A 25,855-nucleotide genomic window follows, 5' to 3' on the forward strand; every position below is an offset into this window, starting at 1 on the left:
AGGGTATTTCGCCATCTTAAGTGAGATTCCAATCCGAAGGGAATGAACATGTTCTGTTCGAAGGGCACTGCAAACGGCGTAGGGAATAAGGGAACATCGATACATCACTTCACAGGAAGTGGAGAGCGAAAATCAACCATCGCGTCACCAGTCTGAACTAACCATAGAGCAGAGCCGTTGGAAGAGATTTTAAATTTAAATTTCTAACGGCTCATAGTTTACGTATGCATTGAGTATTCATAAATATTGTTATTATTATACAAACTAGAGTATTTATGAACGGTTGGGGTGATTAATGTATCTTTAGGCCTATTATATGATTTTAAATTAGAAAGGAAAGTAAATTACAAAATTTTATTCAGTTATATCATAATCTGCTTGACCCTGTTGTTGCCTTTCTTTGATGACGTTGCAGGGCATTCCAAATGAGTGATTATTGTCAGCGAAGTCCACTTCAACTGATGTACCGTGTTCAGGGAGTAGGGAGCAGTGAACACTGCGTAGGGACCCTGTCAAATGGAACGCACCTCCAGTGATTGCAATGGCTGTCACGTGGTTCATGTAAGCCCCAATAGTTCCAAAACATACGCTGGCTGTCATGTTCTTCTATGGGACAGACAGCAGCGATTACATTATTGAACGGTAAATATAAAATAAAACACACACCCAATAACTTTTTCAGCTGTTACTGCATTGCATTTAGTTAATGTCAGTTTTCCATTTGGAGAGGCAGGGTGACAACGAAATACTGTATATTACTTATATTTTTAGGGGTTTTTTTGGAGGGAAAAGCTTAGTTCCAATCGGTTCGAATGGGTAGTAGCACTGGCTTTAGCGGCTTTTATCTGATGAGGGATGTCTCATGATGTTTATTTTAGCACAACTGGGCTGTATTAGGCTATTGATCCGTGATCTTGCTTATAAATTCCGATTCAGCCATTAGCCTACCTTCGTGATCACGCAAAGAGGTCTGCAGTGGCGGTCCGTTCAGAATTCCAACCAACATAAAATATAAATAATTACGCTGTGCATGTACAAATTAATGATTTAGGAAGGAAATGGACTGCTCCAATAACTTAGAAAGCAACGACTATATTTGAAGCAATGTTCGGTAAATATTAACTTCATAAAATGAAACCGGAGAGATAGTTAATGAGTGAATTAACTATGTTCCTAAATAGCTAAATAACTGTTAACGGGATTCATTTCAGTATGGCTAATATATCCCTTATATATATATATATATATATATACAATGTACAATATATATATATACAATGTTTCGGGCTAAAGAAAACATTGTCGGACCATACCAGAAAACTGTCGTCCGTTCAAAAGTATGCTAATGTTTTAAGCACAACACTCCTCGATGTCTCATCTATTGCATGCAGTCACAATTCATGTCAAGATTGCAATGCTGGAGTGTGTGTGTGTGTGTGTGTGTGTGTGTGTGTGTGTGTGTGTGTGTGTGTGTGTGTGTGTGTGTGTGTGTGCGCCCGCGCGCGAGAGAGGCGCGGGCGCGATCTAAGGCCCGTTCACACCAAGCACGATAACTATAAAGATAACGATAAAGATATAATTCTAAAAATCGTTCTCCATATTAAAGAATAACAAAGTTCACACCACAACTATAACGATAAAGATATGAGGAACGATATCGTTGGGATCACTTTCAGAACGATTTTTTTCCAGCTGTCGAACGATAAAACACTGACAGCCAATCAGAATCTGTTCTAATTTAAAGGTCTCGTGCATTTAAAATGGCAGATGACATTGCAGAGAAGTTAAACGTCGAGGTACAAAAAAATCCTCCACTGTTTGACAAGTCAAACCCCCTTTTCAAGGATACGTTAAAAAAGATGGATATATGGAAAGCAATCGGTCGTATCCTGGGAATAAAAGGTGAGAAGTATTAACGATGAGATATTACACAGTATAGCATAACAAAATTACCTAAGGTAGGCTATCCAGCGCTAGTTTTGACAACATTGCTGAAGTTGCAGTGAAAAAGGCGTTGTATAGGCCTACATAAAGGTGTTGACTAGGCGATGTTTTTATCCCATCGTTGACTTCGTCAGCTAAATTCACTGTTAGATTAGATCGATTAGACTTGCTAGATTCACTGTTTAGATGCGCTCGGAACATAGCATGCTGGCTGAGGACATCTTTTTTTGGCAAAGACGTGTAAAGGCAATAAGAACCGCAAAAAAATATTCAATGACATGTTGTAAACAACAATTATAATAAAATTCGGATCCTCCCAACTCCTCTCGTCTTTTAAGGATATCGTGTATCCAAAAGCGCCTGTTTTTCTTTTGATATTTTTTTTTGTAACGTAAAGCAGCAGCATCCATTTTTGCTACTTTGCAACCGCAGCGCGTGCGCGCCAAGGCTTAGAATTAAAAGACCGTTATCGGTCGTTGGTGTGGACGCTTATATAGTTATCTTTATCGTTATCTTTATAGTTATCGTGCTTGGTGTGAACGGGCCTTAACTCTGTGTGTGTGTGTGTGTGTGTGTGTGTGTGTGTGTGTGTGTGTGTGTGTGTGTGTGTGTGTGTGTGTGTGTGTGTGTGAGAGAGAGAGAGAGATAGGGGCTCGGGCGCGATCAACAATGGAAACATAAAAACATACTCCGTCATTTTGTTCATAGAGGTTATCATTCAAACTTAAAAGTGTTTACTTGTATTTGTGTAACTTACACTCGCAATAAAACACAACATTGTGCTTTTGTCACACTCTAAACTCTTGTCAAGCTGTAAACTACAACTGTCACCCAACCAAACGCACACAGTTTTAAAAGCGACATCCAACCCCATTTCAAAACAGTCTGTGGGTAACATCTTTTGGACATTAATCATATCGCATTGTTTTTCATTTCTTGTCTTTCAGAGCAGTTACATATTCTACAATGATTTAAAAAAATCAAATGTGTTTTTAATGGTAGTATTATTTTATACGAAAATCAATTATTTACCATTCAGATGAGAATAAAGTTAGGGTTAATTAAAATTAAGGAAAACAAATATATTGATCCGTTCTTAAAGGATAATTCAGGTATTTAGCACGCAGTGTTGGGTAAGTTACTCAAAAAAAGTAATCCACTACAAATTACTAATTACTATTTTAAAATTGTAATTTGATTACATTACTGTCTCTGTTAAATTTGTGGGGTGGTGATGGCGCAGTGGATAAGACACATGCCTTTGGTGTGAGAGACCCGGGTTCGAATCCACTGTGAGACACCAATGTGTCCCTGAGCAAGACACTTAACCGCTAGTTGCTCCAGAGGCGTGCGACCTCTGAAATATAGCAATTGTAAGTCGCTTTGGATAAAAGCGTCAGCTAAATGAATAAATGTTAAATGTTAATGCTGATTACTGCATGTAAAAAGTAATCAGATTACTAATTACTTTACTTTCAAGTTCCTTTGAAAACCTATTAAAACTACAAGAATACACTACAAAGTGAAACTCAGTTCTTTCCGTAATTTAATATTGCAGAATACAGACATCCCAAGTCTCCTGGAAGTTCCGGGAGTCTTCCGCATGTTGATAGCGGCTCCCTGATGCCCGCAAATTAGTTCAAATCTCCCGGAATCTAGAGCGAGCGAGAAAGAGCGCGCATGCGAGACAGAAGAGAGGGCTGTTTCTCAATATGTTCTTGTGGACTTGTGAAACGTCATCAGTCGCTGCCCAAGTACTGTTCCAATTCAAAGTTCACATCTAGCCAAGTCCAGTTCAAGACCACTGATGTGTTCCTGATCCGCCCCTTTTACCCAGGATGCATCGAGAGGTGACTTTAACTTTGTAGCCTATTAGAGAGCTGACTTATGTTTGACTGAACTGTTTGCTTTATTTCTAATTGTACAGATTCTTATACCTTTTAGGCTACTTATACTTTTATACTGGATATTATTGAGCATTAAAACTGACATTTAATAAAAAGAGACAGGGTTGTGTAATTTTATTTTATATATTTTAAAATATATAGAATATTTTTTATATTCATTTTACTATACATTCTCTTCACTGTATGTACATGTATAATAAAATAAAATGACAAGTCTGTCTCTGTTAAATGTCAGTTTTAATGATCAATAATGTTTCATATTTTTAAAATGAAAACAAAAAGAAGCAGAGTTGTGTTTTATATATCGTGTTGTTATAAATATATGCAGTGAAGATAATCAATGTATGCGCACATTTGTGTGTCCATTAGCCTAATATGTTTACGATTTTTTTTAAATGAAAAGAGGCAGAGTTGTGTTTTATAACATATTCTGTTTTATTGCTGACGAAAAGAGGCAGAGTTGTACTTTATACCATATTTCGTTTAATTGTTGCCTGAAATATAGCTACATAAAGAGATAACGACTCGGTTACTAACGTAACCTCGGTTCCCTGAGAGGAGGGAACGAGTATTGCGTAAGTAGCTTACGCTATGGGAAAACTCCTTTTCTCGAGAATATTGAAGTCTTTATGTAAAACGCATTGCAGCTGCACAGCTGACAGCAATGAACGAAGGCAGCTCGGTCATTGGCTGTGCTGCGGCAACTTGCTCGAACCAATGACGGGGCGACTCTGAATGCGCGACCAATGAGCGCGCTTCGCGCCCGCGCGCGTCAGAGCCCGCCAAGATGGGCGTGGCCAAGAGCTATATATTGGGCGCCCCGTCATGAGAGTTCTTTAGGTTAAAACGACTGAAGCGAACTAACCAAGCACAAGCACGGCAGCTTACGCAATACTCGTTCCCTCCTCTCAGGGAACCGAGGTTACGTTAGTAACCGAGTCGTTCCCTTTCGAGAGGTCTCTCCTATTGCGTAAGTAGCTTACGCTATGGGAACACCATGCAAAACGCCGTGCGTGCTGAACTTCGCCTTATGATAGCCAGAGGCAGGTGCCTGAGCTAAAAAAGCAAAGTTATCCTCCAACTAGCCGGCAGAGGCGAGCTTTATATGTGGGAAAGAATACAGAGCGGCTAGAAGGCGCTCAGTGTGACACAAGCACATACATAATCTAGATACGAACTCATAGTTCAACTAGCATCATGCTGATAGTACATTGGAATGCAGTGTCGGGACCTGTAGGTTGTAGAACCTGATAAATGTGGACGGTGAGGCCCAGCCTGCCGCCGCACAAATATCCTCGATCGGTATCCCGCTCGACCATGCCCAGGAAGAAGCCACACTCCTGGTGGAGTGTGCTTTGACTCCCCAGGGGCATTGAAGTCCCTTAGCTTCATAAGCCAGCGCTATAGCTTCAACTATCCAGTGAGAGATTCTCTGCTTTGAAACGGCGGAACCTTTCGTACGGCCGCCAAAGCATACAAACAGTTGTTCTGTCTGTCTGAATAGGGCAGAACGCTCCAAATACACTCTGAGAGCCCTAACGGGGCAGAGTAGATTAGCGTCGTGTTCGTCTGCTGGGGACGATAGCGCAGTTAGGGAGATAACCTGTGCTCTGAAGGGAGTGGTGAGCACTTTAGGAATATACCCATGTTTCGGTCTAAGGACGACCCTGCAGTCGTTAGGTCCGAATTCTAGGCAGGCAGCGCTTGTCGAAAGCGCGTGCAGGTCGCCCACTCTCTTGACCGAGGCGAGTGCCAGCAAGAGCGCAGTCTTGAGCGAGAGCTGTTTAAGGTGCACGGTTCGGAGTGGTTCGAACGGAGGCCCTTTAAGAGCGTCTAGGACAGTAGCTAGGTCCCAGATCGGCACTGAGGGGGGGCGTGAAGGGTTCATCCTCCTAGCGCCCCTTAGGAAACGAATAATTAGGTCGTTTCTTCCCAATGGACGTTCCATTACAGGGTCGTGTGATGCTGTGATGGCCGCCACATATACTTTGAGCGTGGAGGGGGCGCGGCCCGCCTCCAGAAGCCCTTGTAGAAAAGCGAGTACGTTCGTAATCTCGCATGTTTCAGGGTTCAGGCCCTTGGCATTACACCAGACACTGAACACTTTCCATTTCTGGGCATATAAGCGTCTCGTGGAGGGCGCCCGCGCCTCAGCGATGGTTTTTAGTGCTCCGCTCGTGAGGTTCCTGGGAACCCGTTGAGGGGCCATGCATGAAGGGCCCACAGATCGGGGCGGGGATGAAATATCATCCCGTTGGCCTGACTGAGGAGGTCTGGCCTCAGTGGAATCGGCCGTGGTGCAGATTGCATTTGCATCAGATCTGGAAACCATGTTTGGTTCTTCCAGAGTGGGGCTATCAGCAGCACTGCGTCTTTCTCCTCTCTGACCCGACTGATGACCTGCGGTAGCATCGCGATCGGGGGAAAGGCATATAAGGGACGGCTCGGCCAGCTCTGGGCGAGCGCATCCATGCTTTTCGTGAAGAAAAGAGGGCAGTGCGCGTTCTCCTTGGAGGCGAAGAGGTCGATCTCCGCTTTGCCAAAGGTTTTCCATAACCAGTGAATCGTCAGCGGGTTGAGAGCCCATTCTCCTGGGAGAATTTTGTCTCTGGATAGCATGTCCGCCCCCTGGTTCAGGGCACCTGGCACATGCGCTGCTCTCAGCGAGCGCAAGTTGTGCTGGGACCATAAAATGAGTCTCCTGGCCATTGAATGCATGGAGCTCGACCTGAGTCCACCCTGGCGATTTATGTACGATACTACCGTCATGTTGTCCGTTCGGACCAAGACGTGTTCGTTTCTCAGCTGTGGGAGCAGGGCTCTGAGAGCCAAAGCGACCGCTTTCATTTCCAGACAGTTTATGTGTAGGCGCTTCTCCGGGTTTGACCAAAAGCCGGAGACAGGCCTGCCCTCGTAAAGGGCCCCCCAACCTATTTTGGAGGCATCTGTCGTTATCATCTTTCTCCTTGTGTTCACACCCAGACTCACGCCTGACTGGTACCAGTCGGCGGCTTTCCAGTGCGTCAGGGCTTTTATACAGCCGTGGTTCGCTCTGATTAAAAGGTGGCCCGAACGCCACGCGTGAGTAGGGACGCGGCTCTTGAGCCAGCGTTGGAGAGGGCGCATATGCAACAATCCTAGCTGGAGTACGGCCGATGCTGAGGCCATGAGACCGAGCATCCTCTGAAACCGCTTGACGGGGGCGAGCGCGCCCGCCCTGAATGATGTTGCAAGGCGCCGGATGGTGAGCGCGCGCTCTGATGAGAGACGCGCTGTCATTTGCATCGAGTCTAGAACTATTCCCAGGAAAGAAATCCTCTGGCTGGGAGATAGTATGCTTTTTGCAAAATTGATTCTTAGACCCAGGCATTCTAAATGGCTGATAATCCAAGATCTGTGTGTTATTAACTGACTCTCTGATTGTGCTAGAATCAGCCAATCGTCGAGATAATTCAGTATTCGCACTCCCCTTCGCCTTAGGGGGGAAAGTGCTGCATCCATACATTTCGTGAATGTACGGGGAGCCAGGGACAGGCCGAACGGAAGTACTGTGTACTGGTACGACTGTCCCTCGAAAGCGAATCTCAGAAACGGCCTGTGATGAGGCGCTATTGGAATGTGAAAGTAAGCATCTTTCAGATCCACTGAGAGAAACCAATCTCCTGGGCGTACTTGCGTGAGGATATGCTTGGTTGTTAACATTCTGAACGAGCGAATCATTAGTGCTTTGTTCAGGTGTCTGAGATCTAGGATGGGGCGGAGACCGCCATCCTTTTTCGGGACGAGAAAATAGCGGCTGTAAAAACCTGCCTCGCTCAGAGAGGGGGGAACAGTTTCCACAGCGCCCTTTTCTATTAGTTTGCGCACCTCGGTGCGTAGAACATGTGAGCACTCTTTTCTCACTTTCGTCTCGACCACAGTCGTAAAACGTGGTGGTCTGCGAGCGAACTGGAGCGAGTATCCGTGCTTTACTATATTCAATACCCATTTCGGCATATCTGGAATATTTTCCCATGCCGCTGCGTGTACAGATATGGGCTGAATACAGGCTAGGGGCGGGCCGCTGTGACGCAGGGACCCGGCCAGCGAATCGCCTGAGCTCATAGCTCTCAGAGGCGCGGGCGCGCGCTGAGCAGCTGAGTGAATGGGCGCGTGTGTGATTACAGCAGCGCGCGCTGTGTCTGTAAAACTCGCAGCCTGGGCTGGGGTTGTGTTTGACACTGTAAGGACAGTGTTTATAAGTGGGGGTGCATAAACAGTGGTAGGCACACGCGTCAATTTTATAATGTTTCCCGCTTTTACTGGGGATGAATTTATAACTGTGTGAACAGTGCTTGTGTGTAGTGGTGCGTACATGACCGTAGGCACGTGATCTACATTCATGGGGTGCGCAGCTTGAGCTGGGAATGAATTTGGCACTGTTTTGACAGTATATGGGAATGCACACCTTGTGGACATGTGAACCCTTAGTGACACAGGCAGAAAAAGACTCTTTTTGTGTTTTCTGTGCGTCGCCGTAAAAACGGCGTTTGTTTGCAGGTGAGCGAGCTCTGTGACTGGCCCATTGACTGCTGTATGAACATATCCAGCCGCCTGTAAGGGGACTGGGTAATGCTTGAGCTTTTGCAGAGAGAGTGGTCCGGCTTTTGCGAGACACGCACTCTCTCTTTTCATTCTTGTGGCTAGGACGGCTTTCGAGGCTCGGGGTTCAGCACAATCTTGGGCCGAGGACCCCGTCGCTCAGAAGGCGGCTTGCGGTTGTGAGAGCGCGAGCGGCGTCGAGCGTCAGCCTGAGGCGCGGGCTGAGAGGCGGTGGGGGCTGTTCTAGCCCGCTGCGGCTGCGGCGGCCTCTGTCTGCTCTGCGATGAGCTGGAGCGCTTGGGCAGGAAATGCCGCATAGCTTGTGAAGCATTCTGGGCCTCAGTGAAGCGTTCGGCGAAACCCTTAACCGCCGGTCCAAACAGCCCGCTGGTGGAGATAGGCGCGTCGAGAAATGGCGCCTTATCCGCGTCCTTCATCTCAGTCAGAGTCAACCACAGATGGCGCTCGAGAACAGTCAAATTAGCCATGGCACGGCCGATAGACTGGGCGGTGGCCTTCGTGGCTCGCAGGGCTATGTCAGTCGCGCTGCGTAGGTCCTTAAAGGCTTCGGGTTCGGGGCCAGACTCGTCCATAGAGCGGAGAAGCTTGGCTTGGAACACTTGAAGTACCGCCATAGAGTGAAGCGCTGATGCAGCTTGGCCGGCGGCGGCGTAGGCGCGACCGGCGAGAGCTGAAGTAGTGCGGCAGGGCTTCGAGGGGTGGGAAGCTTTGGCTTTCCATCCGGTGGTGGAGGGCGGGCAGAGATGATTGGCCACGGCCTCCTCGAGGGGCGGTGTTCCCTCGTAGCCTCTTTCCTTTGCGCCGTCCACAGAGGAGAGCGAGGAAGAAAAAGAAGGCTTTAGGCGCGCAGAGTGGGGGGCTTTCCACGACTTGGTGAGTTCGTCGTGAACTTCCGGGAAGAAGGGAGAAGGCCTTTGCCGAGGGGCCTGCTGGCGCCCCTGCAGAAACCACTCATCCAGTCGGCTCCGGGTTGGTTCTTCGGGAGAAGACCAATCGAGCCCGAGGTCTTCCACGGCCTTAGAGAGAACGCGGATAATCTCGCTATCCATGGTGGAGCCCCCGCTCGCGCTAGCTAGCGTCGACGGGACGGGGTCGAGAGTGGAGCCCGGCCAGTCGTCCGATGCAGCGTCGATTGACAAGCTGTCATCCATTCCCCCGTCGTCCTCGGACGCGCCGAAAGTCACAAGGCCCACCGCTCTGCTAGAGGGGTGTGGGTCCGGCTGGGTGAACTGAACCGGCGGTGGGGAAGGCAAGAGCGGCGGTGAAGCACGCGGAGACTGGCTCGGCGTGACGTCACTGAGCTCAGGTTCAGGAAGCCTCTGTGAGCGGCGCTTTTTCTTAGTGCGCGGCTCGAACAGAGGGATGGCGGCGATGGGCTCGCTCACGGCGAAAGCGGCGAGGCGAGCCCGCAGTGCGGAGAGACCCAGGTCGTCACATTCGGGGCATCCGCCCTTGGTCAAAGCAGCTTCTGCGTGGTCCCGGCCCAGGCAGCGAGCGCAGATGATGTGACGATCCCCGTCCGGGAGAAGGTCTCTGCACGACGCGCAGGAAGGCATTTGAAACAACGCCTTGGAAAATTTGCTCTTTTACAAGTGTCGCAGAGCGAACAGATGTAATACTTGCGTGAGCAGTACGCCGGATGGCTCAGTAGGATCGCGATAGAAGGCAGCTGAAGGTGCCGACGTCCTCGTAGCAAATCCCGCTGGTATGCTTTTCGACGGCGAAGCTTCAATAATCCGGAGGATCCAGCGAAGAAGGTGTTCGCTGAAGGAGATTAAATCTAAAGAACTCTCATGACGGGGCGCCCAATATATAGCTCTTGGCCACGCCCATCTTGGCGGGCTCTGACGCGCGCGGGCGCGAAGCGCGCTCATTGGTCGCGCATTCAGAGTCGCCCCGTCATTGGTTCGAGCAAGTTGCCGCAGCACAGCCAATGACCGAGCTGCCTTCGTTCATTGCTGTCAGCTGTGCAGCTGCAATGCGTTTTACATAAAGACTTCAATATTCTCGAGAAAAGGAGTTTTCCCATAGCGTAAGCTACTTACGCAATAGGAGAGACCTCTCGAAAGGGAACCGGAGTAGCCAGAGCGTGCTGAGTGACGCGATCAAGAACGCCGGGGTTTCGTTTGCAGAATAACCGGACTCGCGTCCTCTCGTCCTCGGGAGTTCGTTCTCCTGAGTCGAACTTGGCAAGTCTGAACTACCAAGGACGCAAGTCCGAAGTTTGCGTAGGCTACTATTGAGAAACGGCCAGACTGCTCCAAACCGTGTAGCGCTGCGTGTGTGTGTGTGTGTGTGTGTAACTTTGTAACGCGTTATACCCAACTCTGTTAGCACGTTGAGTCTATTTTCTAGTTTGTTTTGGATGAACTAGAGTGGTGGACACAGACATTTTGACGATGGGTCCCGTCTCGACTTTTTGACTCTTTTAGAATCGCCTCTGACCGCTTCAGAGTGGCTGTCTACGAGCATACACAAACATTTCCTTAAAACAATCCTTAACGGTCGTTTTCAAAACTGTGCAAGAAGGACTATTGCAGTTTATAACACAGCAGGTAGACGGCATCTTGAACACTGCGTTCTTCCCTCCTAGGCGCCTTCTGTTTGTGCCCCGGATTCCCAAAATGCTTTGCGTTAAGCACTGGTAATACGTCACGATGACGTCACATTAACGATCTCTATAGCTGCAATTAACCTATTATCTTCCAATAAACATTAACTAAAACTGGGTACATAAAATATAACTACTGACTAGATTCACGAGAGGTCGGCTAATGTGTGTAAAAGTAAAACAATACAGTAATTTCATTAATTTACCAGCGAGCATAGGCTACTTCGGAAAAACTGAAAATGAATGGGGTTCAATGCTGGAACTATCAGTGTTTTGAACTATTGGCTGCTCCACGACACGCTTTACTTCCGCATTCCAAAGTTCCTATGGCGGTCTACGGGAGTGTCGCAACTCTTTCTCTCTATGGCACTGCTCAAACCCATACCAGTTCAGCGGAAACTCTGCCTTGCAGCCGATTCTTAAAGGTTCAATCGCAGACCAGAACTGATTACCTATGTACACTTGTTAATGTACATGATTTGTATTCATTCACGATAAAGCAACGGTGAAGAAGCATCGCTTGGACGTAACGTTATTCAGATTAATCCTTTACAGGAGTAATACATGTGGCCTATTACTCATGTAAAGGTCCGGATGATATTAATATGGTATTAATGTGAGCTGTTAATTATGAGAATTATTCTGCGTACCATACCTACACCAAACACTGATTCTAAACCCCTAATTATGAAAAAATAAAAAATAAATCATATCAGTTCCAGACAACTCTTTGGCTTCTGCATCAAGGGTTTAGCTCTGAATGAGATTGTGTCATGGCATAAGGACATTCTGTCTGGAGGCCAGCATTCAAAAGCTGCAAAACATGTTTATGGATATAGCTGTGTTAATCAACAGGCAGGTGTAGCCTACTGTCAGCTTGCTGGGGAGTTCAATAAATGAACTGAAAAAATGGTGCAACAGAGCCACACGGTTGAAAATGAAAGTTTCAGTGCTTTATCTTATATGAATAGCTGATTTACGCTTGTGCTTCATTGAAATGAGTTTAATTGTCAGAATAATGTACATTAAAATGCCATGGGACTATGATTTTGCCATATGAAGTTTTCTTTTTTCTATAGGGTGAAGTGGCAAACAACATAGACCTCATTAACAGTATAGCGCCATCTTTGATTTTTAACAGGAATGAAAGGGATAGACATACATCTCTTCAGTGTTGTACTGTTATTTAATGTGTTTTTTGGATTGTTGTGCTGACGAAACACAAATAGCAAAATATCTTTCCAAGAAATTTAAGTAGACAAAAAACTCCAGACAACATGAGCTGTGTAAAATTATTAGTGATCTAGGAGCTTTATACAGCTTTGCGGTTGCAAGCGGATGCCATTGAAAACATAGCAAGTCTATGGCTCACAGCCTCGCTTTCATATCTGTCATGGCGCTGCTCTGAATAAGGTCTCAAAGACTGCTATGAAAGTTAGAAACTTATTAAGAGAAAAAGAACATAAAAAGCTGTATTTTGCAATAAGTCATGGCAGATAAGACTGTGCAGTCCATTCAAAGGCAATCTTAGAATCATCTATCTTAGAACATTTTATTTGCAGTCCTGTGAGATGTTTCACTTGATTTTTTATAGTAAAATGAAATGCCTGTTGTGTCGAATACTGCAGAACAGACTTGCAGGTGTTTAAACATAATAATATCAGACAAGTGAGGACAATCCATTGCAAAGGAGCTAAAAGTCTGTTGGTTTTCCTTATAATTTCACAGTAAAATACTAGCAGCAAATACCTAACCCTAACCTAACCCTAACACCGTTTTTCCATTTTACAGCTTTACTGTAATTTAACAGTAAAATACGGGCAGCTGTGGTTCCAGCCATTTACGGTAATTCTTCCATTTCAATACTGTCTTAAATTGTACTTGCAGCAATGGTTGCAGCTATAATTCTACAATAGCCTATATAAAAAATACACAAACAACACCTAATTAACATTTCTAGTATATGTAGTATACTGTATAATGTATACCGACAAAACTGTTTTTCACTATGGAAAGAAAATAAATAAAGAAGAAATAGATTATGGTACATCATTTGCTATTTATTAAAACACAAGCAAAAAATAGACATTTACAAATTGGCTGAAACTGGTCCAAACTGAATCTCAGCATAAATACAAACAGTAAGTTAAAAAGGAAAATATACTTGCTTTAACAAACACAAATCCTTTAATTCACACGCTAGTTCATAAACACGCCATTTCCTCTCATTGGACTGGGCGATATACTTTTCTCTTTGACATTGTTTTCATGTTCATGAAACTATTATCATAATGTTTAAAAAATAAGACAGGAAGAGCTTTTTTGTTGAATCTTTATTTTTTTTGTTTATACACCTATTAATTGATCAGAGTCATGCATTACTTTTGGACTTTCCAAATGATTGCAGTCTTTCATTTTAATGGTATGCATCTAAAGATCTCGGTTTTCTTTCTAAAAATGTTTGTGTTCTGCTGAAGAAAGGCAGTTGTGCACATCTGGGATTCCATCAGGGTAAAAGAATAATGAGAATTACATTTTTGGACAAATTCTTTAACCCTCTGGTGCTCCTCATTTGGGAGTCACACTTTTTATATTCGCGGTCAAAAGTGACCGAAGAACACCAGAAAGTTAACCTTTAGTTCTACCAGAAAGACTCGGGAGAATAATGCCGTCACCAGTATACATTTATTAACAGCTCAGCAAGCACAATATGATATAAAGTTGTTTGGCGTAGGCCCCGTCCGAAGTTCGCATTCCGAGGGTACGGAATCTGCATATCCTGCCTGAAGACGAAGGCAGGGGCGCAGCCGACCCCCCGTTTAAGGGACGGGACCATCCTGGTGGTGGTGTTGGGGAGGATGGAGGAGAAGGGACATCTTGGAGGTGGAGGGGAGGATGGGGGTGAATGGAAGCGTCAGCATCTGCGTGCAATTGCCTTAAGTCCCTCCCCTCCGCTTCCGGCTCATGGGACCTTTCGGAAAAAATATGTATGGTAGTCAATGGCGAGAGACAACTTATCTTTTTTAATATTATAACTTTTCACTATAGAAAAAATGACAGACATTAGCTCCAGTAAAGTTAGCTTCAATCATTGAGTGAAAAAGTATGACGTCACATGCGCACTTTTTTGGGTTTGTAGTCTTTGTAATTACGTATTTTCACAGTCTTATACCTCAACAGTTTTACATCAAACTGCGACTTTCTTGACTTTAAAATATCTTTTAAATTGACAAACATTATGTGTAATTCAGGGCACAATTCAAACGGGATCCAAATAGTTGTTGTCTCTCGTATAAAAATATACCATACAATATTTTTCCGAAATAAGGTCCCGTGGTGGTCCACTGGAAGGGGCGGGACTTAGGCTCTCTATTCAGAGCCACCGTACAAGCGAACGACAAAATCCAGAATGGCATCTGACAAGTTCATACACTTAAGCTGCGTCCCAGTCCACTTTTAGACATGCTCTTGCGAACTTCCCTAAGCACTTCCCCTCGGGGGAATCCCTGCCGCCTTTTTGAAGTGCGTTCCACTTCGTGAAGTGGACGAGGGAAGTTTATATGGACCGACCCTCGTTCCCTCGATTTTGACCGAGGGAGCGAGTTTACTTCATATGTACAATTCAGGCAGTTCCATATACCACAATGCAACACCATTGTGATGTCACCGCAGATCTCTTCTAATCACCACCACCACAAACAACTCTATGATATATTAATTATATATTTTTTAAATTTAAAACAACCCAAACACACCTTTATACATTTGGATGCTGCATTAAACAAGTTCTTAAAGGGAAAAAAAATAAAAAAAATAAATCAACTCCATAGCCGATTCAAAGTGATCAAGGGCTTAGGACGTTCCAGTTTAGCCCATTGCAGTTTCCGCCAGTAGTGGGCACTCGTGCAACGTAAGCAATGACGTACATCCGAGTGAAGACAGAGGGAAGTTAGCGAGTGAAGGGCATGTCAATTTTGGACTGGAACGCAGCCTTCGTCTTGCAGCACAAAGTACTGTATGAAAAACAAAATGCGGATTACAAAGACACTAGCTTTCATGAGGCACACACAAGGGCTCTCGCTCTCTGCCTCTCTGCCGTGCGCTCCCACCTTTAGGCTGTGTGTCCACCAAAGCGTTTTTAGTCGGCTGAAAACGCTGGACGCTCTCCTGAAAACGCCTAGCTGTGGGCGCTTGAGAGCGTTTTGGCAGCGCTGCGTTTTTTCAGTTGAGACGATTCGTTGCTATGATACAGAATATCAGCAGCACAGTTTACTTGTAACTGATTTCGCAGATAATTTTGTTTCATACTAAAAATGTATTTTTCATCCATTTTGTTCGGTTAGCTCTGCTGGTTGACGTCGTTGTACAGAAAGGATGTTGTGACAGTTGGTCGTGTGGTATTTGTCCCGCCCCTCCTCCACTGTGATTGGACGTCTGGGTAAAAAGTGACAGTGATGAGCGCAGCGTTTTACCCAAAGTTGAACATTTTTCAACTCTCCGCGACCAGTAAAAAACGCCGGGCGCTCAGCACTTGAGCGTTAAATACACGCTCAGCGCCTCGTTACGCTCATGGCGTTTAAAAAACGCGGCGCTCCCATTGAAAACAATTGGAATTTTACCCCAGCTGCGTGAAAAAACGCTTTGGTGGACACACGGCCTTACTTTCTTCTCACAATCATGACGTAAATCCACAGCTAAATCAATGAGTATAGAAGCACTATGATTACAATGACCTCCGATTGAAGTGTCCCGGAATCATCGTACATGGGATTTTCATTATTGATCGTACATCGTAGAGGTCAAACGTACGTACAAATACGATCATTATCATACGTCTGGCAACACTGGCCGTTGAGCGCTTTCTGCGGACGAGAGCTCGTGTCTGTTGAAGATGCCCCGCCCCCTGTGCTTTTTTACAGCGCAAGACCGTTTTACTCAGAAACAAACTACTGTAAATTTACATGATTTAGCTGTTTATTGAAATAACAGTAGTTTACAATGTTTCCTCTAAGCTGCGCGCGTGCGCTTCAAGCCTTGTTTATACTCGACGCGTCGAAGCACGAGTCTCCGCTGACTGCGCGGCGTGCGCACGCACCTCTCCAAACGGACGAGGCGTTTATACTTGACGCGCTCGCCGTTGTGCTATTCTGTGAAACGACAGGGGGCGACTCGGAGTAATTCTCCTCTAAACCACCGGGAATCAGCAGTGAAGAAGTAGTTTGCCGTTGCTATGTTTATTGGTAGTTTAATTGCTGATTCATATTAAAAGAGTAATGCAGTAGGTTTATTGTACTTTCACTGCATGTAAACTTGTAAAAACTAGTAAAACATGTAAACTAACAACTGAAGCCTTATTGAAGAGAGTTTAAACCTTAAATTCATCAGCAGGGCTTACTTCTGCTATTGTAGGCTCATTTTGTAAATGTAAGCAGTTACTTTAGACAAGTGCAAACTGGGTGCTTAATGCAAATGTGTTCCTATTCACAAAATGAGAGGCTTTTATGGTCGCCCATCAATGCAAATTAGAGGGAACATTGGTAGTTTACTGTTGGAAATTGGCTGTAATTTTACAGCAATTTTTTACAGTGTAGCCTATAGGTAGGCTACTCCGTCCTATTACCTATATACAGTATTATAAACAAACCACAATTCTTCTGTTCATAAAAATACAGCATATATTTTGTCTGTATATAGCCTAAGTTTGTAGCCTATTTCATTTATTCATTGCTCATTTTGACTCATCTCTGTCCGCCATATGGTCAATCAGCAAGTATATAGCCTACTGTTGTGGGAGCGGCAGGAGGGGAAGATGAGATGACGCTTTGTCTGTGCTGTTTGTGTTATGAAAAGCAGATTTATTCTGCACCTTTCAGGTTAGGGGAACTGAAAATCTCTCTATGCTACTCTCATTTCTGACATTTACACCTTGTTACACCTTGGAGAAAATGTCAAGGTCTTACTTGCACTCGACTGTACTGTACTGGTAACAGAATGTAACAGAACACGCGGTTTTCCTCCGCACTGAGTTGGGCTGCTCTCAAAAGGGCCTCAGTAAGAGAAGAAGAGAGAACCAGCAGACATCAAAGGTAAGGAAAGGAAAAATACACCCATGAATGGGTGTGCATGTGTGTGTATAATGTAGGCATGTTATTTTCACAAAAAACGAGAAATATCAGTTTACATGTCCAAATATTCCTTTTGCCATTAATTGTAATAATCCAGTGAGATTTTTGTATGCACAAGGATGACAAGAGCCATATGATCCACACAGAGATCTGATTTCACCATCATCGAGTCTGTCTGTAATTACATGAAGAAACAGAAACAACTGAGACAGACTAAATCCAGAAGAACTGTGTCCACATCTCTAAGATTCTTGAAGAAACTAGAAACAAATACCTGAAAAACTATGTGCAAGTGTAAAGCAGTTTTATATGCAAAAGGTGGTCACACCAAATATTGATTTGATTCAGTTAATAGAAGTTAACTGATAAACAAAATATATTTATGACATTATTTTGAAAGCATCCTCACTTCAAAGCATTTTTTCACAAGTACCTTACTTTGCAGGAAGGTTTCTTAAAGCGTCTTGGAGACGTTAACACAGTTCTTCTGGATTTAGTCTGTCTCAGTTTTTTTTGTTTCTTGTAATTACAGACAGACTCAATGATGGTGAGATCAGATCTCTGTGTGGAGCACCGACTTTTGTCAGACTCCCCGTGCTCACAAAATTTCACTGGATTATTACAATTAATGGCAAAAGGAAAATGTTAAGTCAGTTAATGCAGTTTATAAATGATAAATAGTTATTAATTTAGAGGTTATTCAGGAATGTATAACTTACAATTTCCTTCTGCCATGTCAATATATTGCAGAAATACTAGTAGGCCTAATTAAAATAAAGCTGAAATAAAATATAAATATTAGATGAAAAACTGAAATTAGGAATGTTGCCTTGGCAACTTAAGTAAAATAAGTTAAAAGCCTGCTAAAACTAAAGCTGAAGTAAAAAATAAATAAAACTAAAGACATATTTTTAAAAATCGATATATTAATAAATACTATAATAGTAGCCTAGTCTATTATATTCTAAAATAACGCTGTTGCCTGTTCCAGGCAGATCTCATTAGTGGTGGATAGTGTTTTTTTCCAGAGACTTTACATCGTTACTCTAGTGGGAGGCGACAAGTTACTTTTATGAGCGAGTCGAATCATTCATTCAATAGATTCTAGAGTGGTGCGGGTATGACATCACTTTGTTGGTCAAAACGCGGAAGCGAGTTCCATTGTCCCGAAGTCAATGGGTTTTATTTAATGGGGTTTTGGTTAAATGGTTGACATAAGGTCTGTGGTGAACGCAAGTTCAAGACACTTTCACGTTTTATTCTATGACATAAATTACATCAGTATGACCCCACTCTTGATTTTTTTAAGCTGTTCCGTGTCTTGAAAAAGGCGGTTGCTAACAGTTGGCTAAATGAGATTACAGAGGCTGTCAAGGAGATTAAACGTCATCACGGCGAAAAGATAAGCTCAGTCCGCTTTAACAGCGTTATGGTTATAATTGTGCTCTTACAAACTATTCTAATATTAGATAAAAACTGAGAGTTGTCAGAAGCTTAGTGATGGTGACGTTGAAATCGTGGGACTGTGGTGTAGGCCTAGTTTGTTTATAGCCTACCTATAGCTGTTTACTTCTGGCGAATGTATTTAGGCTTCAAAATTCATAAAAGTTGTGTTTATCTGTGATAATAATCTTGATGGACAAAATGTGCAAGTATCATAAACTTTTTTGTCGAGGCCGGGTACCAGCGTCATGCTAACTGCCGGTTGGACACAAAGTGAAGTCATACTTGACCACTCTATGAACAAAACAAGAGAGTTAATGGGTGTGTCTAAAAATCAGCTCTCTAGTTCAGTAGTCAGGGCACTGATCAGAAAGTCGGCCATTTAAAGGGCTCTCTCAATCTCAAAATCGTTCCAGTGCACTGTAAAGTTTGCTCCCTAAAAAGTCCTATAATACACAAAGAAAACCAGGGCTCCACTCCAAATTTTCCCTTCATTTGCTAACTTTCCTCTGTCTTGTGGACTCGAATGTGCGCCACTTTAATCCCGCTACTGGCAGAACTCATGCATAAGGTCTAAATGGAATGGCCTTGATCACTTGGAATTCACCATGGAGCTGATTATTTAAACCCATTTTTTACAAATGTATTTGTTTTATGCACCATTCTATATGAATATAAGTAGGAGAAAATATAATTTAGGTAGCCTATATGCTGTTGGAGAAAATTAAAATGAGAAACGGTTAATACAAAATTTACTGAGTAGTTAATAGCATACACCATGTGTCAAAATGATTTATGACCCTATGATTGACAGGTGGGCGTGGCTTTCCTTTGATCTTCCCCCGCCCCTTCCGGTTCCTCCCCTTCCTGTCCCGCCCATTGTCCCGCCCCTTCCGGTTCCTCCCCTTCCTGTTACCTTTGACCTAGTTCCGCCCCTTCCTGTTACCTTTGACCTAGTTTCCGCCCCTTCCGGTTACACTTTCTGTCAAAATGATGGATGGTTACCTTTGACCTAGTTCCGCCCCTTGCGGTTACACTTTCTGTCAAAATGATGGATGGTTACCTTTGACCTAGTTCCGCCCCTTGCGGTTACAGCTTCTGTCAAAATGATGGATGTGTGACAGTTAGTTTGATTGTTTGATCAAGAAAAGGGAGGTATTGGCCTTGTTAACATAAGCTTTGATGTTACAGTTACAAAATGATGTGACAGTTAGTTTGAGATGTGATTGTTTGAAGTTGGTGTTTTGGTCACCGCATCCCTGAGCTTTATCAAGGGGAGCTGTGAAAGTGATAAGAAAAAAATGTACAACTATTCACTGGACCAAGCATTATGTTCATTTAAATAAAATGGTGAAAGTTTATCTGTTCTGTAAAAAAGAATATAAAATAAAATCTCACACAAAAAGTTGAAATAAATGTACAACTATTCACTGAACCAAGCATTTCAGTTTAAATAAAATGGAGCCACAAAAATAAAAAATGTACAACTATTCACTGAACCAAGCATTTCAGTTTAAATAAAATGGTGAAAGTTTATCTGTTCTTTAAAAGAATATAAAATAAAACCTCACACAAAAAGTTTAAATAAAATGGAGTCACAAAAATATTCCAAACAGTTAAAAATGTATTAGAGAGTTGAAGAAAAAAACATACAGCTTATGTAAAACCTCACACAAAAAGTTTAAATAAAATGGAGTCACAAAAATATTCCAAACAGTTAAAAATGTATTAGAGAGTTGAAGAAAAAACATACAGCTTATGTAAAACCTCACACAAAAAGTTTAAATAAAATGGAGTCACAAAAGTATTGCAAACAATCCAATGTATGAATGATCTGACTCTGTCTCAAAAACATAGGGAGCACGCGCGTCTATGTGTGTGTGTGTGTGTGTGTGTGTGTGTGTCAAAGCAGGAATTCACCTCCCTCCGCATTGCTGAGGACCTTGGAAGTTTATCTCACACAAAAGTTGAAAAAGCATTATGTTCATTTAAATGAAATGATTATAAAATTTACATTTAGTCATTCACAAATATTTGACACTGACTCAAGTTGAAAAACCATGCTGTTCAATTAAAAGTATATAAATTAGACAAAAATAAAATCATCTTACTGTTTCACCATGGTTGAAAAAAAACCCACAAGTGTTTCCCCTGAAGTCTTTTCTCCCTGTCACACCAGCGTGTGGCTGGCCTAGTATCTGTTTTTGTGACACGGTCCTGAGCCCATTGAAAAGCATTGTGTTCCTTTAAAAGTGTATAAATTAAAATATATCATATATAAAATAAATAGTTTAATAATTTAACTAAAGTTGAAAAGCATGTTGTTCATTTAAAATCTTACTAAATTACTGAAGTTGAAAATCATGCTGTTCATTAAAAAATCTTACTAAATTACTGAAGTTGAAAAGCATTCTGTTCATTTAAAATAAATATTTTACAAATTTACTGTACCAATTATGTTAGATTTAGATAAAATCATCTTACATTTTCACCAGGGTTGAAGTAGCTCCTATCACATAGATGTCCATTATGACCATTTAAAGTTAAAAATAACTATTTCCAAGTATTTCTCTCTCACACCAGCGTTTGACAGTTAGAGGGATGTGTTCAGTGATCAGAATGAGACTGAATGTTTTGCTAAATTTATTTCATAGTGTATAAGCATTAAAAGTTTGAAATAGTTTCAAACTTATTCAATGAATTCATAAAAAAACAAATATGTTATATCGATGGTCTCTAGGGTAAAACTTGACTATATTTTTTTATTCATCAGGGTGCATGTAAAGAACTTTGAAATTTGCGGCTCTCACAAGTTATCTCACACATTGTGTGAAATGTTTAATAATTCCTCAAGTAGTATCTGTGAGAAAATCCCCACATAGGCCTATCTAGTGAGAGAGCAACAATGAAGACTTTTAGAATCTGTGATGCCTCAGGCCGAGCCCCATTGATAGCCTGCTTATAAGCTCCTTCCGATGACCAGCACATCTTCAGAGAAATATGTTACTTTACAATAATGTTAGCTTCAGGATATAGGGTAACAGAGCAGAGGAGCCTCTGTGCACCATGTAATGTTAGTCTGCTAACGCCTTTCCAGAGCCAAAGTTTTGTTCGTACTAAATTTATTTCAAAGCATAATCGTAAAAGTTTAAATATCTTTTAAAAATGAAAAGATTGTTTAAATGAAATCTTTACAGTTTTAATACATTCATATCTTTTAGAAGATTACTGTAATGATTTTTGTTTAACGGTGACCTAAAGTATAATTGTTATTAATATAGCCATAATGATTTTTGTACTGTAACAGCATATTCTACCCCGTACACCTAAACACGACCATCACAGAAAACTGCATTTTTACATTGTTTTTTACATACTGTTTTGCACTCTCACACACTAAGTTGGTTCCATAAACTCAAATAAAGTATATAACTCAATGTATAATGACAAAATGTATTCAAACAATTTAACCTTAGTTTTAGCTAAATAATATATATAAAAATTATATATATATACAAATATAAAATATAAAAACTCCTTACATTTTCATTGAACTGAAGAAGTAGTAGAAACTAACAATAAAAAAACAAATAGTTTAAGATGTCATAAACAAAAACCCTCCCAGATCCTTCAGGGATAAACTACAGGGTGAGATGAAGCTTCACACCCTCACAGAGACGAGAGGAGTGACAGGCCAGATGAGCCTCTGGGGTCACAATGCCCCAGCATATGCAAAGTTAGTCTGCTTTCCACTGTTCCCTTTCGTCCTGGGAACTCCGACGTGTCGTCGGGGGAGTTCCCTGACGAATTGGGATCACGCTAGGGAGCCAACCGTCTTCGAGAGAATTAAAAACGAGCCAATGGACATTGGCATGCAAGATTTGCATTCCGCGACCCGCCCACCAGCGCGGGTATAAAAGGCGGAAGTAAACATTGCGCAATGCTTTTTGCTTCGGAGCCATCCAGTGTGTCTCTCTGTTGAGCTAAGCTGCTGTCTCTGAGAAGTGTTGTTCTGCTCTGTGGTGTTACGGTACTATTGAGCGACCATCGCCTCCCGCGGCCGGCCGTTTCTCTTAAAAAAAAAAAGCTGTTTTAACGGCTGGTACTGGTGGTGAGTGCAACACACGGGCTTGCAGTTTCCCCGTTGTGTTTGCCGCGGTGGTCCCTCTGTGCCTCGGCACATAAAAGAGCATCTTTTTCTGTCTAAAAGAGCAACACGGGCGTTTCGCGTCCTTTTCAGGATGTCGTTTCACCCGTGCGTTTCTGGATGCGGTCGACTTCTCCCTCAGGAGGATGGTCATAAACACTGCCTCACGTGTTTGGGCTTAGGGCACGCTGAGGCAGCGTTTATGAACGAGTCGTGTTCTCATTGCGGGAACATGACTCTGGCGATGCTGCGTTCGAGACTGCGAACCCTGAAATATGGGGGAGTCCCTTCAGAGAATCCCCGATCTAGTTCGTCTGCCGGTTCAGTTCAGCAGACGGCTACTTCGGTGATTCCTGTTGGTGAGCGGATGAGGGTTACCGTGCGGAATGTCCCGTCTGGTGAAAGATCCTCACGGGCTTCCCACGCCTCTAGTAGCTCGTTGCCATCAGGTGTCCCGGCGGCGCTTCCGGGACCGCCTCGTGCGGTCCCGTTTGTCTCCTTCGGGGCACCGCCTGAGGATCAGATGTCGATCGCGGCATCGGAGGAAGAGCGGTCATCTTCTGGTGATGACTCAGCGGGTCTACCCCCTTCGGGCGTGGTGGCTGCGGCTGAGCCGGATCCAGAGATGGCCGCTATGCTCGAAAGGGCAGCTGCGAATGTCGGGCTCGTCTGGAACCCTCCACCGGGCCCCGAACCTTCGCGGCTGGATGATTGGTGTCTCGGAGCGGGCCGTGTTGTTGCCCCGCGGCCTGCTCCAGTACCATTCTTCCCTGAAGTGCATGAGGAGCTTAGGAAGTCTTGGCTGGCCCCCCTTGCGACCAGGCGTAGGCAACCTCGCTCCTCCTTCCTCACCACTCTCGATGGAGGAGCAGCACGCGGGTACGAGGGAATCCCCCCAGTGGAGCGGTCGGTTGCGATGCAATTGTGTCCTAAGACCGCTTCCTCCTGGCGGGGTGCCCCTTCACTCCCCTCCCGCGCCTGTAGGTTTTCCTCTGGTCTGACCAGGGATGCCTACATGGCGTGTGGAGACGCTGCTTCCGCCCTGCATGCCATGGCGCTGCTGCAGGTCCACCAGGCCAAAGCACTCCATGACATGCAGGAGGGTGGTTTCGACCTGGGATTGCTGCAGGAGCTGCGTGCGGCGACGGACCTCGCCCTCCGGGCGACGAAAGTCACCGCACGTTCCCTGGGTCGAGCGATGTCCACTTTGGTGGTCCAGGAACGCCACCTGTGGCTCACCCTTGCAGATATGCGCGAAGCGGAGAAGAACAAGCTTCTCAACTTCCCCATATCTCAAGGGGGCCTCTTCGGCGACGCGGTGGAGAGCTTCGCCCAAGAGTTCTCCACCGCCCAGAAGCAGTCAGAGGCGATACGGCACGTCCTGCACAGGAGGCGGACTGCTGCTGGTCCGTCCTCTGTGGCCGTAGAGCCTCCGGCTGCTCGTCGCCGAGGTCGCCCTCCCGCGGCCGCTCCTCCTTCAGGGCAGCAGTCCAACCCTGGAGGCCGGAGGTCTGGTCGTAAGAGGGCGGCCAAGCCCGCCCAGACGCCACCCGCCCCTTCCAGTAAAAAGAAGGGCGGGAAGCGTCCCTGAGACGGGCGACCTGGTCGAGGTGCTGGATCCTGCTCTTTCGGAGGGTGCCCCTGCACGCCTCCTTCCCCCGGGGGAGGGCCGGGTGGAGAATCTTTCTTTCCTTTCTGTTTCTGTTCCGCCGCTGGCCACTCAGTCAGCGGTACCCACATTTTCAAAAAAAGAGCAGTTTCTTCTTCCTCCTCCAGGTCATCCACGGCCGAGACTGGTGGGCACACAGTCTCCCCCTTCCAAGAGGCCCAGAACGGCAGCGTGTGCCGCCCCCGAGCGCTTACACCCCCGTTCCCCTCTTCCCAGTTTACGGATAGCAGTGACGCAGCCCCAGCTGCGTCACTCCGGTCTGTGGCTGGGCTCCGAGGCGCAGAGACCGGTGCACGAGGAGGCAGGGCCTCGTTCCTCGTCTCTCCCCCTCCCTTCGCCATCGGGCAGTCCGCAGCAGAAGGCCCACGAGCCTTCTCTGCCGCCTGCTCTTCGGTGGAAGCAGGTTGGTGTCAAGCACGCCCAGACCCCGCTCTTGGTGGCTACAATGCCACCAGACCCGGGTCCCTGTCTTCCACCTCGCTGCCCCTCCGTGGGTACGCCGGTGGTCCGAGTGGGTTCATTGGGGCGATACCTGGAGGCATGGTTAGAGCTTCCGAGTCCGTCCCGCTGGCTCATCCGCACCATTCGGTTCGGCTATGCAATTCAGTTTGCACGCCGGCCCCCCAAGTTCAGCGGCATCCACTTTACCCGTGTGCGGTCGGTGGACGCCCCTGTCTTGCGGAAAGAGATCGATGTCCTGCTGGCGAAGGACGCGATCGAGCCGGTCCCTCCTGCCGAGATGAGGTCCGGGTTTTACAGCCCCTACTTCATTGTACCCAAGAAAGGCGGTGGGTTACGACCAATCCTGGACCTGCGAGTCTTGAATCGGGCCCTGCACAAACTCCCGTTCAAGATGCTCACGCAGAAACGCATTTTCGAATGCATCCGTCCCCAGGATTGGTTTGCAGCGATCGACCTGAAGGACGCATACTTTCACGTCTCGATTCTTCCTCGACACAGACCGTTTCTTCGGTTTGCTTTCGAGGGTCGGGCGTATCAGTACAAAGTCCTACCCTTCCGGCTGGCCCTGTCACCCCGCGTCTTCACGAAAGTCGCGGAGGCGGCCATTGTTCCCATGAGAGAACAAGGCGTTCGCATCCTCAACTACCTCGACGACTGGCTAATTTTAGCTCACTCGCGAGATGTTTTGTGCGATCACAGGGACATGGTGCTTCGGCACCTCAGCCGGTTGGGGCTTCAGGTCAACTGGGACAAGAGCAAACTCTGCCCCGTGCAGAGGATCTCTTATCTCGGTATGGAGCTGGACTCGGTCGCCCGGACTGCGCGCCTCACGGAGGAACGCGTCCAGTCAGTGCTCACCTGCCTCAGGTCTTTTCGAGGCAGGACAGCGGTTCCACTGAAACAATTTCAGAGGCTCCTGGGGCATATGGCAGCCGCAGCCGCAGT

At 45.1% G+C, this 25,855-nt stretch overlaps 1 protein-coding gene across 10 annotated transcripts in view; it reads left to right on the forward strand.

The window, feature by feature from the left end:
• Positions 1–16,867: 16,867 nt before the first annotated feature.
• Positions 16,868–25,855, forward strand: part of rimbp2a (RIMS binding protein 2a) — a 101,260-nt gene continuing 92,272 nt past the window's right edge. For all 10 annotated transcript variants that reach the window (XM_077232868.1, XM_077232870.1, XM_077232871.1 and 7 more), the window contains exon 1: positions 16,868–17,150. The gene's annotated coding sequence lies outside the window, so the exon portion shown is untranslated. The remainder of the gene's footprint in view (positions 17,151–25,855) is intronic.

This window comes from Siphateles boraxobius, unplaced genomic scaffold (assembly GCF_051911475.1).
Source record: "Siphateles boraxobius isolate OS27281-9 unplaced genomic scaffold, OSU_SipBor_1 18, whole genome shotgun sequence".
NCBI classification, from domain to species: domain Eukaryota; kingdom Metazoa; phylum Chordata; class Actinopteri; order Cypriniformes; family Leuciscidae; genus Siphateles; species Siphateles boraxobius.